General features: G+C 42.6%; 1 pseudogene; it reads left to right on the top strand.

Moving 5' to 3' along the window:
• Nucleotides 1–8,969: 8,969 nt before the first annotated feature.
• On the top strand, nucleotides 8,970–14,385 carry LOC132235784 (CREB-binding protein-like; annotated as a pseudogene).
• Nucleotides 14,386–15,508: the final 1,123 nt, after the last annotated feature.

The following is a 15,508-nucleotide window of genomic DNA, read 5'->3' as shown; positions in this document are numbered from 1 at the left end:
CAAACTGTGGCTCGTGAGCCACATGCGGCTCTTTGGCCCCTTGAGTGTGGCTCTTCCACAAAATACTGACTTCTGCCCATGGGCCACGAAGTTTCCATCACACTGTACGTGTGCCCCTGCTCATGGTATTTTGTGGAAGAGCCACACTCAAGGGGCCAAAGAGCCGCATGTGGCTCGCCAACTGCAGTTTGCCAACCACTGGGTTAGAGCATGGTCCAGGTGTGCCAAGGTTGTGGGTTTGAATCCCAGTCTGGGCACATATAAGAAGCAACCAATGAAAGCATAAATAAGTGGGACAACATGTTTCTTTTTCTCTAAGTAATACTTTTTAAAGATTTTTTTAAAAAAACCGAAAGCTAAGAGGAACATATTAATAGGACTTAAATAAATTGAGAGACATCATATGTATCTGGATATACTGATTCAAGAGATTCAGTTAAAATTCTCAAGCTAATTAAAATCTCACTAAGATTTTTTTAAAAACTTGGAATACTGATTAAAATTTCATTTCAAATAATTTCAAGGTACACATTGCTGGGAGAAGACAGAAAAAGAATAATGAGGGGGAACATTGAAACTGTAAAATACTACAATACATTTTATAAAGAAGTTAAAATAGTGCAGTGCTGATGCAAAAAGAAGCAGACAGTTCAATGGATAAAACAGACCACCAAAAACAAAAAACATAACCTGAAAGTTTAATGCACAGTAAAGTGACATTTAAAACTAGGCAAGAAAAGGTGGTTTGGGACAGGTGAATAACCATTTTATAAGATAGTTCTTAAATGTGAACACCATGCTCCAAAATAAATCTTGGATTGATTAAAGATTTATTTGGCCCACCTCTTATACAAATTAAATGTAAGAGGTGGGCCAAAGGGGGAGGATTAAGAGGCCTGTGGAAAGGTGCTTTCATCCGGAGAATGGGCACTGGTTTCTCATAAATTTGCACCTGCAGACACATATTGCCACAATCTCTGAAACCATGAAAACATCCTTCTGTTGCATCCGCTAAATTCCCTGGAGATAGGCTGGGGCCAGAGGGATGTGGAACAGATGTAAACTAGGGCACAAGGAGATTTAGAGATGTTTTTAAGGGGAGTTTTCTGGAGGACCAGACCTTGAGCGTCCTGAAGTTCCACACCACCCTAGCCCTGGTCGGAGGCAAAGACTGATTTTTCACTGGGATAACTATTGCAAGCCTCTGGACACACCTGGCCAACTGCCAGGGATGTTTGAATAGAACCCACACCTGCCCACAGGCAATCACTGAGGTTTTTAAAAATTTTTGTTAATCCTCACGGAGTATATTATTCCATTAATTGTTTCTTTGTGGAAGGAAGGGAAGGAGGAGGGGTTGGGGTGGCAGAGAGAGAAACACCGATGTGAAGGAGACTTTGGTTGACTGTCTCCCGAACGCACCTGATGGAACCAGGGATCTAATCTGCAACCTAGGTTCATGCCCGTGACCAGTTATGGAACCCGCCACCCTCTGGTGCTCAGGCAGAAGCTCTAACCAGGGAGACACATCCACCAGGCAGCCTCCGCGATTTGAGTTACTTGGGCTTTGCACATGGGCTCTGGCTGCCCTTGACCACAAGGCCCTATGCACATGCCTAGTGATGTCAGAGGCCATTGCTTGGTTACTGTGATTCCGAGGGGAGAGATGCTAAACTGCCAAACTGCCCTGCTTGAATGCTGTGGCGTGAGGTGGTTGGCTAGAGAGCTAGTATTGAGCTCAGGAGGCGCGAAAAGCGGAGGGAAAGTGAGGCTTCTCTGAAGCCCTGACTCTCCGCCATGAAGAAGGTGTTTTCTTTTCTGAAAAGTCCCAGGGTGGCGGCCATGGACTCCCCCACCAATCCTGGGAGCAGTGGCATGGTAGCCCGAAGGCCTCTCTTTTGAGACACGCATATGGGAGCGATCCACAAAGCTGCCAGTGTGGGCAACGTGCAGAAAGTGAAGCAAATCCTATTGTTCAGGAAAGTGGCCTGAATGATAGGGACAGGATGAGCAGGTAATGGGGACTGGGAGGCTGGGGGCCCGGGGTCCACTGGGAGGTGGTGGGTGGACCTGGGAGAGATGCACCCTTGCAGGTCTCAGCAGGTGGGAGCAACCTCCTGTCAGCCAGAGCCCTGGGCTGACTTCCCTCCTGGGGCCCCACAGCTCCTCCCTGGTGGACACCTGACCTGGGGTCTAGCGCTCTGACCAACTTTATGAGCAAAGACAACAACATAAGGACCCTCTCACAATGCCTCTTACAGAACACTTTACTGACAACTTTTAAGTGATGTAACTGCATATCAATAATGGAAACAAAATTAAGTATATACAGCATTTTATATCAGACCAGAGGCCTGGTGCACAACATTTGAGCACTGGGTGGGGGGCGGCGGGAGAGATTCTTCAGCCCGGCCTGTGCCCTCTCACAGTCCAGGACCCCTCGCTCCTTACGGCCCACCTGTTAACTGCTCCTTAGTGCTTCCGCCACCTCTGCTGCTCTCGCCTGCCATGAGCCTGGCTTCTGGCTGAACAGCGCGTCCCTGTGGGAGCACACTGACCACCAGGGGGTAGCTCCTGCATTGAGCATCTGCCCCCTGGTGGTCAGTGGCATCATACCGACTGGTCATTCTGCTGTTCGGTTGATTTGCATATAAGGCTTCTATTATATAAGATGTACACATTTTTATACTGTAATGTTACATATTATAGAAAAATGCATAATGAGAGAAATACTTCCCATAATTGATCCACTTCTGGGCTAAAAGTTCTTTGGATAAAATCCAATAACCATTTTATATCAGTGTGCACCTGTGTTCTTTATGGAGGGACCTCAGAAGGAACTTTGAAATGGGAAGATGGCTATGGTCCTGATCAGGAAGACTCACTTTCTCAAAATGTGTGCTCTTCCTATGTTTATCAATTTTACAACCAAATAAATATGTTTTAAAATATTTTCAGCCCTAACCGGTTTGGCTCAGTGGATAGACCGTCAGCCTGCAGACTGAAAGGTCCCGGATTTGATTCCAGTCAAAGGCATGTACCTTGGTTGTGGGCGCATCCCCAGTGGGGGGCATGTGGGAGGCAGCTGATGTTTCTCTCTCATCTATGTTTCTAACTCTCAGTCTCCTTCCTCTCTGTAAAAAATCAATAAAAGATATTAAAAAAAATATTTTCAGTTACATGCTTTCATTGTTGTGATGAAATTAATAAAATTTTGTATAGTAGACACAGGTTTACCCTTCTAGCTATCAACAGGTGCTATAAACTTTCACAAAGTATTTATTTACAGATAAGTGATTGGAACAGAGTGGAAAATGCCCCCACACCCCAAATATATGTAAGACTTTAAAAATTGATACTGGTGACATTTCATGTTTGTAGGAAAAGGTCAATTAACCCTTTGAGTGCCAACCAATATGCTAGAAACTATGCTAAAATTGCCAAGGCATTTTTGCTGATTTTACAGCAGTTTAGGAAAAAAATTATGAAAATTAGGCAGATAAATGCCAGAAGCCCTTGCTGTCAGCCTCCTCAGAGGCCATCAGGCCTCCACTCACCATTTCTTGGAGGCCTTTTGGTTTTTATTCTCATGCTTCTCTACATTATGTCAGATTCCATCCACCTGTAGTTCAAAGGCACTCCCAGTATGTGAGTGATTCTATTTTAGTGTCAACACTCTGTTTTAATTTAATTTAATTTTGTTATTGTTTAACGTATTACATATGTCTGCTTTTTCTCCCATCAACCCCTTCCCGGCCACTCCCACCACCCAGGACAAGCCTTCACTGCCCCGGTGTCTGTTTCCATTGGTTATGCTAATATACATGCATACAAGCCCCCCACTCCCTACCCTCCCGGCCTTTCCTCTGAGGTTTCACGGTCTGTTTGGTGTTTCTCTGTCTCTGGATCTATTTTTGTTCATCAGTTTATGTTGTTCATTATATTCCACAAATGAGTGAGATCATGTGATATTTATCTTTTTTTGGGTTATTTAGCTTAGCATAATGCTCTTCAGGTCCATCCATGCTGTTGCAAATCGTAAAAGTTCCTTCTTTTTTACAGCAGCAGCATAGTATTCCATTGTGTAGATGTACCACCATTTTTTAATCCACTCATCTGCTGATGGGCACTTAGGCTGTTTCCAAATCTTAGCTCTTATAAATTATACCACTGTGAACATAGGGGTGTACATGTCCTTTCTGATTGGTGTTTCTGATTTCTTGGGATATACTCTTAGAAGTGGGATTACTGGGTCAAATGGGAGTTCCATTTTTAACTTTTGAGGAAACTCTGTACTGTTTTCCACAGTGGCATTCCCGCCAAAAGTGCACGAGGGTTCCTTTTTCTCCACATCTTCGCCAACACTTGCTGTTTGTTGATTTGTTGATGACAGCCATTCTGACAGGTGTGAGATGGTACCTCACTGTTGTTTTGATTTGCATCTCTCAAATGATTAGTGACTTTGAGCATGTTTTTATATGTCTCTTGGCCTTCTTTAGGTCCAATTTCGAAAAGTGTTTATATAGGTCCTTTGCCCATTTTTTTATTGAATTGTTTATCTTCCTTTTGTTAGGTTGTATGAGTTCCTCTAAATTTTGGAGATTAAACCCTTATCGGAGAACAGTGGCTTTGTAATACAGCTTAATATCTGGTATTGAGATCCCTCCTATTTTCTTCTTTTTTCTCACGATTGCTGTAGCTAGTAACGGTCTTTTTTTAAACTAGTATTTCAGATGAATTTTTGGAGAGTTCATTCTAGGTCTGTGAAATATGCCATTGGAATTTTAATGGGGAGTGCATTGAATCTATAGATTTCTTTGGCTAGTATGGACATTTTAATGATGTTGATTCTACCAATCCATGAACATGGTATGTTCTTCCATCTATTTATGTCTTCCTCTATTTTTTTTTTCAGTGTCCTGTAGTTTTCCCAGTATAGGTCTTTTACCTCCTTAGTTAAGTTTATTCCTAAAAATCTTAATTTTTTTGGTGCGGTGGTAAATGGGACTTTTTAAAAATCTCTTTTTCTGTAAGTTCACTATTGGTGTATAAAAATGCCATAGATTCCTTGGCATTAATTTTGTATCCTACTACATTGCTGAATTCATTTATTAAGTCTAATAATTTTTAATGGAGTCTTTAGGGTTTTCTATATACAGTTTCATGTCATCTGCAATGACATGACATTTTACGTAATGACAGTTTTACGTTTTCTTTTTCAATTTGGATACTTTGTATTTCTTCTTCTTGTCTGATGGCTATAGCTAGCACTTCCAGAACTATGTCAAACAGGAGTGGTGAAATGGGCATCCCTGTCTCATTCTTATTCTTAGGTAAAATGGTTTTAGTCTTTGCCCATTGAGTATGATGTTGGCTGTGGGTTTGTCATATATATATGGCTTTTATTATGTTGAGGTATGATCCTTCTATTCCTACCTTGCTGAGAGTTTTTAATCAAGAAAGGATGTTGGATTTTGTCAAATGCTTTTTCTGCATGAATTGATATGACTATGTGATTTTTATCTTTCAATTTGTTTATGTGATATATCACGTTTATTGATTTGTGGATATTTTACCATCCTTGCATCCCCGGGATAAATCCTACTTGGTCATGGTGTATGATCTCTCTAATGTACTGCTGGATCCAATTTGCTAGAATTTTGTTGAGGATTTTGGTATCTATGTTCATGAGGGACATTGGCCTGTAATTCTCTTTCATTGTGTTGTCTTTATCTGGTTTTGGTATTAGGGTAATGCTGGCTTCATAGAATGAGCTTAGAAGTGTTCTTTCCTCTTGAATTTTTGGAATAGTCTGAGGAATATAGGTTTTAGTTCTTCCCTGCATGTTTGGTAAAGTCCCCTGTGAAGCCATCAGGTCCCAGACTTTTGTTTGCTGGAAGCTTTTTCATGACAGCTTCAATTTCCTCCATAGTTTTCAGCCTATTGAGATTTTTAGAATCTTCCTGATTGAATTTTGGAAGGTCATATTTTCCTAAGAATATGCTCATTTCCTCTAGGTTGTCTAGTTTGTTGGAATAGAGTTGTTAATAGTATTTTTAAATAATCCTTTGTATTTCTGTGGGGTCTGTTGTTATTTCACCTCTTTCATTTCTGATTTTGTTTATTTGGATCCTCTCTCTTTGCTTCTTGATGAGCCTGGCTATAGGTTCATCAATCTTGTTTATCCTTTCAAAGAACCAGCTCTTGGTTTCATTGATCTTTTTTTGTCTCTGTGTCATTTATTTTGCTCTGATCTTTATCATCTCCTTCCTTCTGCTCACATTGGGATTTTCTTGTTGCTCTCTTTCTAATTCTTTATGTTGGAGAGTTAGATGATTTATTACAATTTTTTCTTGTGTTTTAGAAGTAGGACAATAGAGCTATAAACTTCCCTGTCAGGACTGCTTTCGCTGTGTTTGACTTTGGATTGTTGTGTTTTCATGGTCATTCGTTTCTAGGATGTTTTTAATTTCTTCTTTGATCTCTTTTGTAACCCAGTCATTGTTTAATAGCATGCTATTCAGCTTCCTAGTGTTTGAAGTTTTTGATTGTTTTTATTGTAGTTTATTTCTAATAGTATGCCATTGTGTTCTGAAAAGATGCTTGATATGATTTCAATGTTCTTGAATTTGGAGAGATTTTGCCCGTGACTCAATATGTGATCTATCTTTGAAAATTTCCCATGTGCACTTGAGAAGAACATATATTCTGCAGCTTTGGGGTGAAATGTTCTGAGGATGTCAATTAAGTCCATCTGATCTAGTGAGTCATTTAGGATTGCTGTTTCTTGCTGATTTTTTGTCTAGAGGATTTATCCAGTGATGTCAGTTGGGTATTAAAGTCCCCTAGTATGATTGTATTGTTTTTTTTATCTCTCCCTTGATATCTTCCAGGAGGGTTTTTTTAAAATGTATTTGAGTGCTCCTGCATTGGGTGCATATATGTTTACCAGGGTTATATCTTCTCGTTGTATCAATCCCTTTAGTATTATGTAGTGGCCTTCCTTATCTCCTATTGTGGCCTTCACTTTGAGGTCTATTTTGTCAGATATAAGTATTGCTACCTCAGCTTCTTTTCATTTCCATTTGCCTGGAAGATATTTTTCCATCCCTTCACTTTCAGTCTGTGTGAGTCCCTTGTTCTGAGGTGGGTCTCTTGTAGACAGCAAATATATGGGTCATGATATTTTATCCATTTAGCCACTGGATGTCTTTTGATTGGAGCATTTAGTCCATTTATGTTTAAAGTTATTATTGATAGGTACTTGTTTGTAGCCATTTTTATTTTTCGTGCCTGTGTTCCTTCCTCCCTTCCTGTTTTTTCCTTTTATAGCTATCAATTTAGCATTTCTTATAATGCTGGCTTGGTGGTAATAAACTCCCTTCGTCCTTTTTTGTCTGTGAAGCTCCTGATTTCCCTCTCAATTTTGAATGATATAGCCTTGCTGGATTCAGTCCCTTGCTTTGTGTCACTTTGTATATTTCATTCCATTCTCTTCTGGCCTGATGCGCTTCTGTTAAGAAATCAGTTGATAGTCTAATGGGAGATCCCTTATAGGTAACTTGCTGTCTTTCTCAGTCAGCCTTTAAGATTCTTACTCTGTAGTTGGTGTTTGCCAATTTAATTATGATGTATCTTGGTGTTGTTTTTTTGGGGGGGTTCATCTTGTTTGGGACTCTGTGTGCTTTTTGGACCTGTGTGAGTTTTTTTCTTCCCAATATCAGGGAAGTTTTCTGTCATTATTTCTTCAAACAGGTGTTTTATTCCTTGCTCAGTTTCCTCTCTTCTGGCCCCACTATTATGTAGATGTTCATTTCCTGTTGTCCTTTAGCTGGCTTAGGTTCTCCTCCTGCTTTTAAGGTTTGTTTTTCCCAGTTGCTGCTCTGCTTGGGTGTTTTTTTCTTTTTACCTTGTCTTCTGATGCAGTCTCAGCTTCCTCTAATCTACTGTTAATACTTTCCATTGTGTTCTTTATTGCAGCTATGTCATTCTTCATTTCCACTTTTTTCTTCATTTCCTCTAGATTCTTACACATGTTGAATTTGTCTTCCATCCTTTAAGCGTCCTTAAACTATTGCTCTGAATTGTTTCTCTTACAAATTGCTTGGCTCCACTTTGTTTACTTCCTTTTCTGGTGATTCCTCCTTTTGTTTTGTTTGTGGGTTGTTTCTTTTTCTCCCCATTTTTTGCTGTTCCTTTGTGGGGTTTTACTATGTATTAGATCAAACTTCTATGTCACCCAGATTTTTTTGAGTTTGTCTTGTATAGTAGATGTTTTGTGGGATCTAGTGGTGCAACTCTCAGGTCTTATGGTTGGGTATTCTATGGATGCTCCCTACTTGGGATATTTGGGTCCTCCTGGTGTAGTTGTGTCTTGAGTGTTATTGTCCCATTCATGGATGGAGTCTCCTCTCTGGGTTTCTGGTTATGTGGCTCACTCTCTACCACATTGACAGAACAACACAAAATACAACTTGACAAGATATGACACAAAGGGAACAAAACACAAATGTACTCACGATACTGACAACCCCAATAAAAGTGACCACCAGAGAATTAGGAGAGAGGAGAGAGCAACAATTGTACTGAGGAAAAAAAGATGAGAGAAAAGAAAAAGAAACAAAATGAAGGATAAAAAAATATACATATATGGGGAGAAAACTCCATAAGACAAACAAACCAAAAAATTCAAACAACAAACACCCAGAAAGAAAAAAGCGGGGGGGGGGGGGGGGGGCGGCGGGGGGGGGGGGGGGGGACAGAATCTGTAGAGGCAGCGCTTATATCCAGAAAGTAAGGTAGAGAAATTGAATGGATAGGGCAATGCCATGGTTCAGTATAGAGGAGGTAGAAAGAGAATGAGTGGATAAGAAGAAAAGTAAAAAACAAAATAATTCTATCTAATAAAAGGGTAATATGCAAATTAACTGCCACCCCATCACAAAGATGGCGGCATCCATAGCCACAAGATGACAGTGCCCAGTCCTCGCAGCCCCGCCAGAGTCCTCCAGTCCTGGAGGGCAGCCGCTGAGAGCGGACAGTGTGAGCAGCCTGGTGGAATGCTTGCTTCATCGCCGCAGCAAGTACAATAAAAGTTGGCTCCAAAACAGCCTGTTTCTTGGTGAGTCAGGGAAAGGGGGGGTCTTGAGAGGTCTTGGCTGCTCAGGAAAACAGCGCTGCCATCGCTGAGGGAGCCATTGGGAAGGAGGCGGTAAGGCAGTTGCGGAGCCAGAGCAAAGAGGCGGGGGAGCCTGAGAGGAGGAGGCTGGGGAGCTGGAATGGAGGAAGCGGGGAGCTGGAGCAGAGGAGGAGGGGGAGCTGGAATGGAGGAAGCAGGCCACCACTGGAGCCAGAGCGGAGGAGGCAGGGGAACCAGAGCAGAGGAGGCAGGGAGCTGGAGCGGAGGAGGCAGGGCTGCCTCTGCCCCCGCAGGGGTGGCAGGTGAGCCACAGTTCAGGAGCCTCCGGGAGTGGAAGTGCCAGGCCATCCAGTGCTGCACCCAGTCCCTGAGGCATGCCCGCTAGTACTGCAACACCGAGTGCCCGCAGCTGTCCTTCCAGAAGATGAGATGGGTTGTGCAGCACACCAAGCGCTGCCAGCACAAGACCAATGGAAGTTGTGGAGTGTGCAAACAGTTCATCGCCCTTTGCTGCTACCATGCCCAACACTGCCAAGAAACACGTGCCCCATTCCCTACTACCTCAACATCAAGCAGAAGCTCCACCTGCAGAAGATACAGCACCATCGGCAGCATGCGTAGCTCATGTGGCAGTGGATGCCACCATCAACACCCACACCGTGCCTCAGCTGAGTCTGCCTTCCCCTCCTTCAGCACCACCCTGACCCCCCACACTGCATCCCAGCACACCCTGGACACCACAGCCGCCGACTATACCCCAGATCTCTCCTGTGAGCATGTCACTAGCCGACTTCTCCAGCGTGGCCAGAACTCAGCCCCCCACCACAGTTTGCACTGGGAAGCCCACCAACCAGGTGCCAGCCCCACTGCCCACTGCCCAGCCCACTTGCAGCAGTGGAGGCACCCGGCAGATTGCACGTGAGCCGCAGCAGCAGCAGCACCTGTACTGGGTGAGCACCAACAACGGTATGCCCCTGAGGCACAGAGACCCCTGAGAGCCAGATGGCCCCTGTGGGCCTGAATGTGACCCAACCAGGTCAGTGGGCCTGTTATTCTGCCCCCCGAGCCCCGGCAGTGGCAGCCGACACCCATCCCCCAGCAACAGTCAATGTGAGGCATGCCCAGAGCGTGATGTCTATGCAGACTCAAGGTGCAGCCACCTCAGAGCATCTCTCCAGGTGCCCTGCAGGACCTGCTGCGGACCCTGATGTCTCCCAGCTCCCCCAGCAGCAGCACATGCTCAACATCCTCAAGTCAAACCCTCAACTGATGGCAGCTCTCATCAAATAGTACACGACCAAGTAAGTGGCCAGCCAGCCCTGCCTTCAGCTCTAGCCCAGCCTGCTGAATCTGAACGCCATGTAAGCCAGCGGGCCAGGACCTGCTGTCCCTCTGCAGCAGCAAGCAATGGGAGGCCTGAACCCCCAGGGCCAGGCCTTGAACCTCATTCACCTGGGGCACAACCCCAGCACTGCGAGTATGAACCACAGCACAGAGAGATGCCCCAGAGCAACAGCAGTAGCAGCAGCAACAACAACATTGTGGGAGGCTTGTCTGTTGGTTGTGATGGGGCGTCGCCTTCTCCTGATCACTGGGTTATCTCCTGCCCCTAAGGGCTCCCGACTGAGAGGGGGCAGGCTGGGCTGAGGGACCCCCCTCCAGTGCATGAATTTTCATGCACCGGGCCTCTAGTCAATAAAAAATAACAAGATAAAAAAATAACAAAAAACATTTTTAAAAAATTTATCTCTCTATATATTCATCTATTTTTGGAAAAGGAGAATAGAGGAGAGGTGTAGATAGGCTTGAGTTTACTGAGTGGAACTAATTAAGCTATTAGGAGAAGAAGAGATCAAGAGAGGAGTGGAAAAACAACAGCATAAAAAAATTGACTAGTGAAGAAAGAGAAAAGAGAAGGGTGCATGGACTTGAAGCAGGGGAGAGGAAATTAGATATATGAGTAAGCCAACAGAGACTACAATAATAGTAACATGTCAATAAAGCAGATAAGGAAGATCAATTTTTAACAAGGTGTAGAGAGAAAAAATACAGCAGAGATAGGAGAAGAGAAACAGGATGAAAAAGGGAGAAGTGAGGAAGAAAAGGGTGGAAAAAAGAAATAATCAGATAAAATAATGATAAAAAATTAAAAAAATAATAAAAATGGAATGAAGAAAAATAATACAAAAAAAATAAAAGGTTAAAGACTGAAAAAGGAAAAAAAATAAGTTAAAGATAAAAAATAAAAAGCTGAAGTGTCATGCATTTCAGCCCGTTTTAATGTCCCAGGGGGGCTGGTTTAAGACTCCTCTCTACTGTCCTGTCTGCCACTTCTCAGTTTCCTGGTAGGTAGTCAGCATGTGTAGAAATTCCCAGTGATCCACCACTCCTCTGTGTCTGTCTCCACAGCCTCGGTCGAAGGCAGGCTGGCAGGACCAATCTGCCTTCTTTATCCGCCTGCTTTCATTCTTATTTACACAAGCGTCTATTTCTGACATGGGCTTTAGGTGGGGGTGTTGCTGTATTGGTTTCCGGACAAAACAGCACCACAACCCAGTTCCCAAGGGCTCCCTGGGGCTATTCAGAGTCTGTTTCCTCTGCAAAGCTAGTTGCCCTGCGGGCGCTGCGAGGGGCTGGCTCTTCGGGAGGAAATGGCTGCTTAGGGTTGGAGGGTCGAGGAGGTGCCAGTGCCGGATTCCTGGTCACCTTTCCCTATCCTGCTCCTCTCCGCAGCCTTTCCCCAGCCTCCACAAAACTGCACCTTCACCTGCGCCACAGCCTCGGTGAGTGTTTGTAATGGAAAGGTCCTATGAACTGGGTTTAGTGAGTAAAAGCAAGGAAAATGTAAAGGCAGAACAACCGCGCCACTGCGAGCTTCTCTCCCCCTGGTACCGCGCAGCTCGGCAGCTCCTCAGGCTGCCTTCCTGGGCGCGGCCTCTCGTGGCTGAAGACTCAGATCTAGATGCCCGGCTGCCAGCCGTCCTGCGGACCCTCCACCGTCCAGTGGTACCGTGTCCCCAAGGGACGGACTTGGTGCCGCGCAGGTTCTTTCTGACCCGCTGGCCCGGTGGTCGCCAGTCTGTCTCTCTGGCCCAGATCCCGGATCCTACCATTCTCCAGGAGTCCGCTGTCATTTCCAGCCATGGATTGTCTCACCAGCTGTTGATTCGTCAATTCCGGGTGGATGCTGTTCGATTTAGTTGTTCCTTCTATCTGCTCCATGAGAAGGCGCACGGCACGGCTGCCTATTTGGCCTCCTTATTGAAAACCAGCGCTCTATCCTTAATGTCAGTATCTGTGCCAGTTACTTATTGCTGCTTAATAACCACCTCCAAACCTCGTGTCTTAAAGCAGCATTTACTTGTTCACAAATCTGCACTGAGGCCAGCTCATTGCTTTTCCACTTGCCACCAGCTGGGATGACTTGAAGCTGGGAAGTGGAATCATCTAAAGCAGTGGTTCTCAACCTTCCTAACGCCGCGACCCTTTAATACAGTTCCTCATGTTGTGGTGACCCCCAAGCATAAAATTATTTTCATTGCTACTTCATAACTGTAATTTTGCTACTGTTATGAATCGTCATGTAAATATTTGATATGCAGGATGTATTTTCATTGTTACAAATTGAACATAATTAAAGCATAGTGATTAATCACAAAAACAATATGTAATTATATATGTTTTCCAACGGTCTTAGGCGACCCCTGTGAAAGGGTCGTTCGACCCCCAAAGGGGTCGCGACCCACAGGTTGAGAACCGCTGATCTAAAGGCTTGTTTGTTCATGGGTTTGTCAGGTGCAGCGGGCTTTTGGCTGGGACGCTCCCTTGGGCAGTCTCAGCTGGACACCTGTGTGAGGACTGACCATGTGGCCTGGGCTGCTTTGTCCTTCACAACACGGTGGTGGGTTCCCAGGGTGAGCTCCCTGGGGAGAGAGTCAGAGGGCACCAGACAGCGCAGTCACACAGCAGTCACCATTATCACTGACATTCCAGGAAGTCTGTTATTGGTGATGATGACCTTGTTTTGTTTAGTATCTTCCCTTACTTTGTGGGAAGTAAAAGAATTTCAAGATAGCATTATTGAATTCAGCCTCCCACCCCCACTTTTTTTGGTTCTAAAAAATGTAGGGCTTATGTCACTAAACTTTAACAGTAAGAGTTTTAATTTCTCTGTAATCCAGGGAATCATTTCTTCTTGGAATGCAATTCAAATTAGCATCAAATGTTTCTGGTTCAGTAAAAGACCTATGCCATTAGAATCCATATTCATAAGATTAATTAATTAGTCTCATTTTGAAATCTTGGGAAGCATTTGTTGACAATTCTGAATACCACAATATGATATCTCTAAAACTTTTTTAAAGATTATGAACAGTTAACATGGGGGAAGAAGTAAGAGACTTTCTACTGAGGGGCAACATGTAGTCATTTTGTGGATGATAGACATGAAACAGTCATAGGAAAAGGAGTATAAAGTCAAGTGCAGACGTGTGGCAAAGACAACAACAGTAAATATATTTTTGTCTCGCCCTGACCGGTTTGGCTCAGCGGATAGAGCGTCGGCCTGCGGACTCAAGGGTCCCAGGTTCGATTCCGGTCAAGGGCATGTACCTTGGTTGCGGGCACATCCCCAGTGGGGAGTGTGGAGGGGGCAGCTGATCGATGTTTCTCTCTCATCGATGTTTCTAACTCTCTGTCCCTCTCCCTTCCTCTCTGTAGAAAATCAATAAAATATAATATAATATATATATATATATATATATATATATATATATATATATATATATATATTTTGTCTCCTGGTCATTTTAACTTTGGTTTTGATTCTGAGTAATTCAAGGTTCCACATCCGAAGACTCTACCACTGTACAGATAACATTTTATTGCAACTGATCTCATTTCAAAATTTCATACTGGTGTCCACACCTTCATAATCAAACTATATCCTTTTATTCATGCAGAATGATGATCTTATAGCAAAACTGCAACCATCATCTTCAAAATGTATATGTCTGGATGAAGAAAAGACACCTCAACAGGAGTTAGCAATGGAAGCGCTTCTAAAGAGACGTGAAGAACTAAAGCCTAAACAAGACACGTGGAAACAAAGAGCAGTAAGACTCAGAACACGAATGGATATGCGCAGGGCAGAAGACTGTGTAGGAGAAAAGTATAAAGTAAAGATTGAAGAAACTAAAGGATCTAGCAGACAAAGTGACACAACTCGACTTATTTTTACAGGTTAATTTATTGATTTAATGGGCTTTAATTCACTTCACTGCAAATTACATTTTGGATAGTGTTTTGCCTTTCTTCCACTTCCTTTAATAGCAATTTATTTTGTAGATTTCTGGAAGGAAGGTGGCATTTGTTTTTCCTTTTTAGTATTTCAGTTTCCATCATTATTATCACTGAATTGATCTTTCCAAATGATTCTAATTAGAGGATCATTTTATTTTTAAGACCAGTTGATGTTAAACAAGACTATTTGAAAGAAAAGGGAAAAATGTGATTTAAAAATTGTTCCATACTCTTGAATTAAGTTATGTCATTCTACTTTAAAATGTTTAAACTGATTCTATTATTCTTTGAATTATCAGAGTACATGAGTACTAATAGAAGAATGATTAACTTTATAACTCAGATTTAATTCAGTGGACATTGATGAAAAATATTTTAAATGTCAGCTTTTTTTTTCACACTTAAAGCTGATCTCTGAGTCGTTGACTCAAAACAAAAGAAAACAATTATAAACTGTTCAGGTTATACTTACTTTGAAAATGTATCCTTTTATTTGCTTTAGACACAGAGCATCTCAAGAAACCTCAGAGGAGTTAATATGTACTCGTAATGCTTCAATAAGATGTCATTTGGAACTCAGAACTCCTGTTTTTGCAAACTTCTCAAGATGACAGCAGAAAGAGAATCGGAAAAATATGTGCAACTCTATCAAGAAGAATTGGAACCCAGAAAATTATTGGAAAAGAAATGAACTTTATATGTTCATTTATATGAACTTTATATGAATCAGAGAAAATAAATTTAACTCGTCAATTAGCCTCTAAACTTAAAACATAATTACTATTGTGCCAGGTTCATGAGATTAGTAGGGCATGAAAGCTAACTAGATAGTATAACTTTGGCAAATGATGTTAGTAAATAAACTTACCTTTCAAATGTTCCTTCACGACAGTTTCATCTCTCCTCCTTTTTTGGTTTTAAGTGCCTTTAGTTTTTTCCCCCTTAATATTTCCATGTCGTTAACCTGATCTACTAGTCTTTAAGCTGAATGTCTTGAAGATCTACAATTTATCAATATTATTATAAAATCGCGTGTCAGAATTCCCCTAAATAGAAACATTTAAGACA

Source organism: Myotis daubentonii, chromosome 1, assembly GCF_963259705.1.
Source record: "Myotis daubentonii chromosome 1, mMyoDau2.1, whole genome shotgun sequence".
NCBI lineage: Eukaryota > Metazoa > Chordata > Mammalia > Chiroptera > Vespertilionidae > Myotis > Myotis daubentonii.
This window is presented reverse-complemented; position numbering and strand designations above follow the sequence as displayed.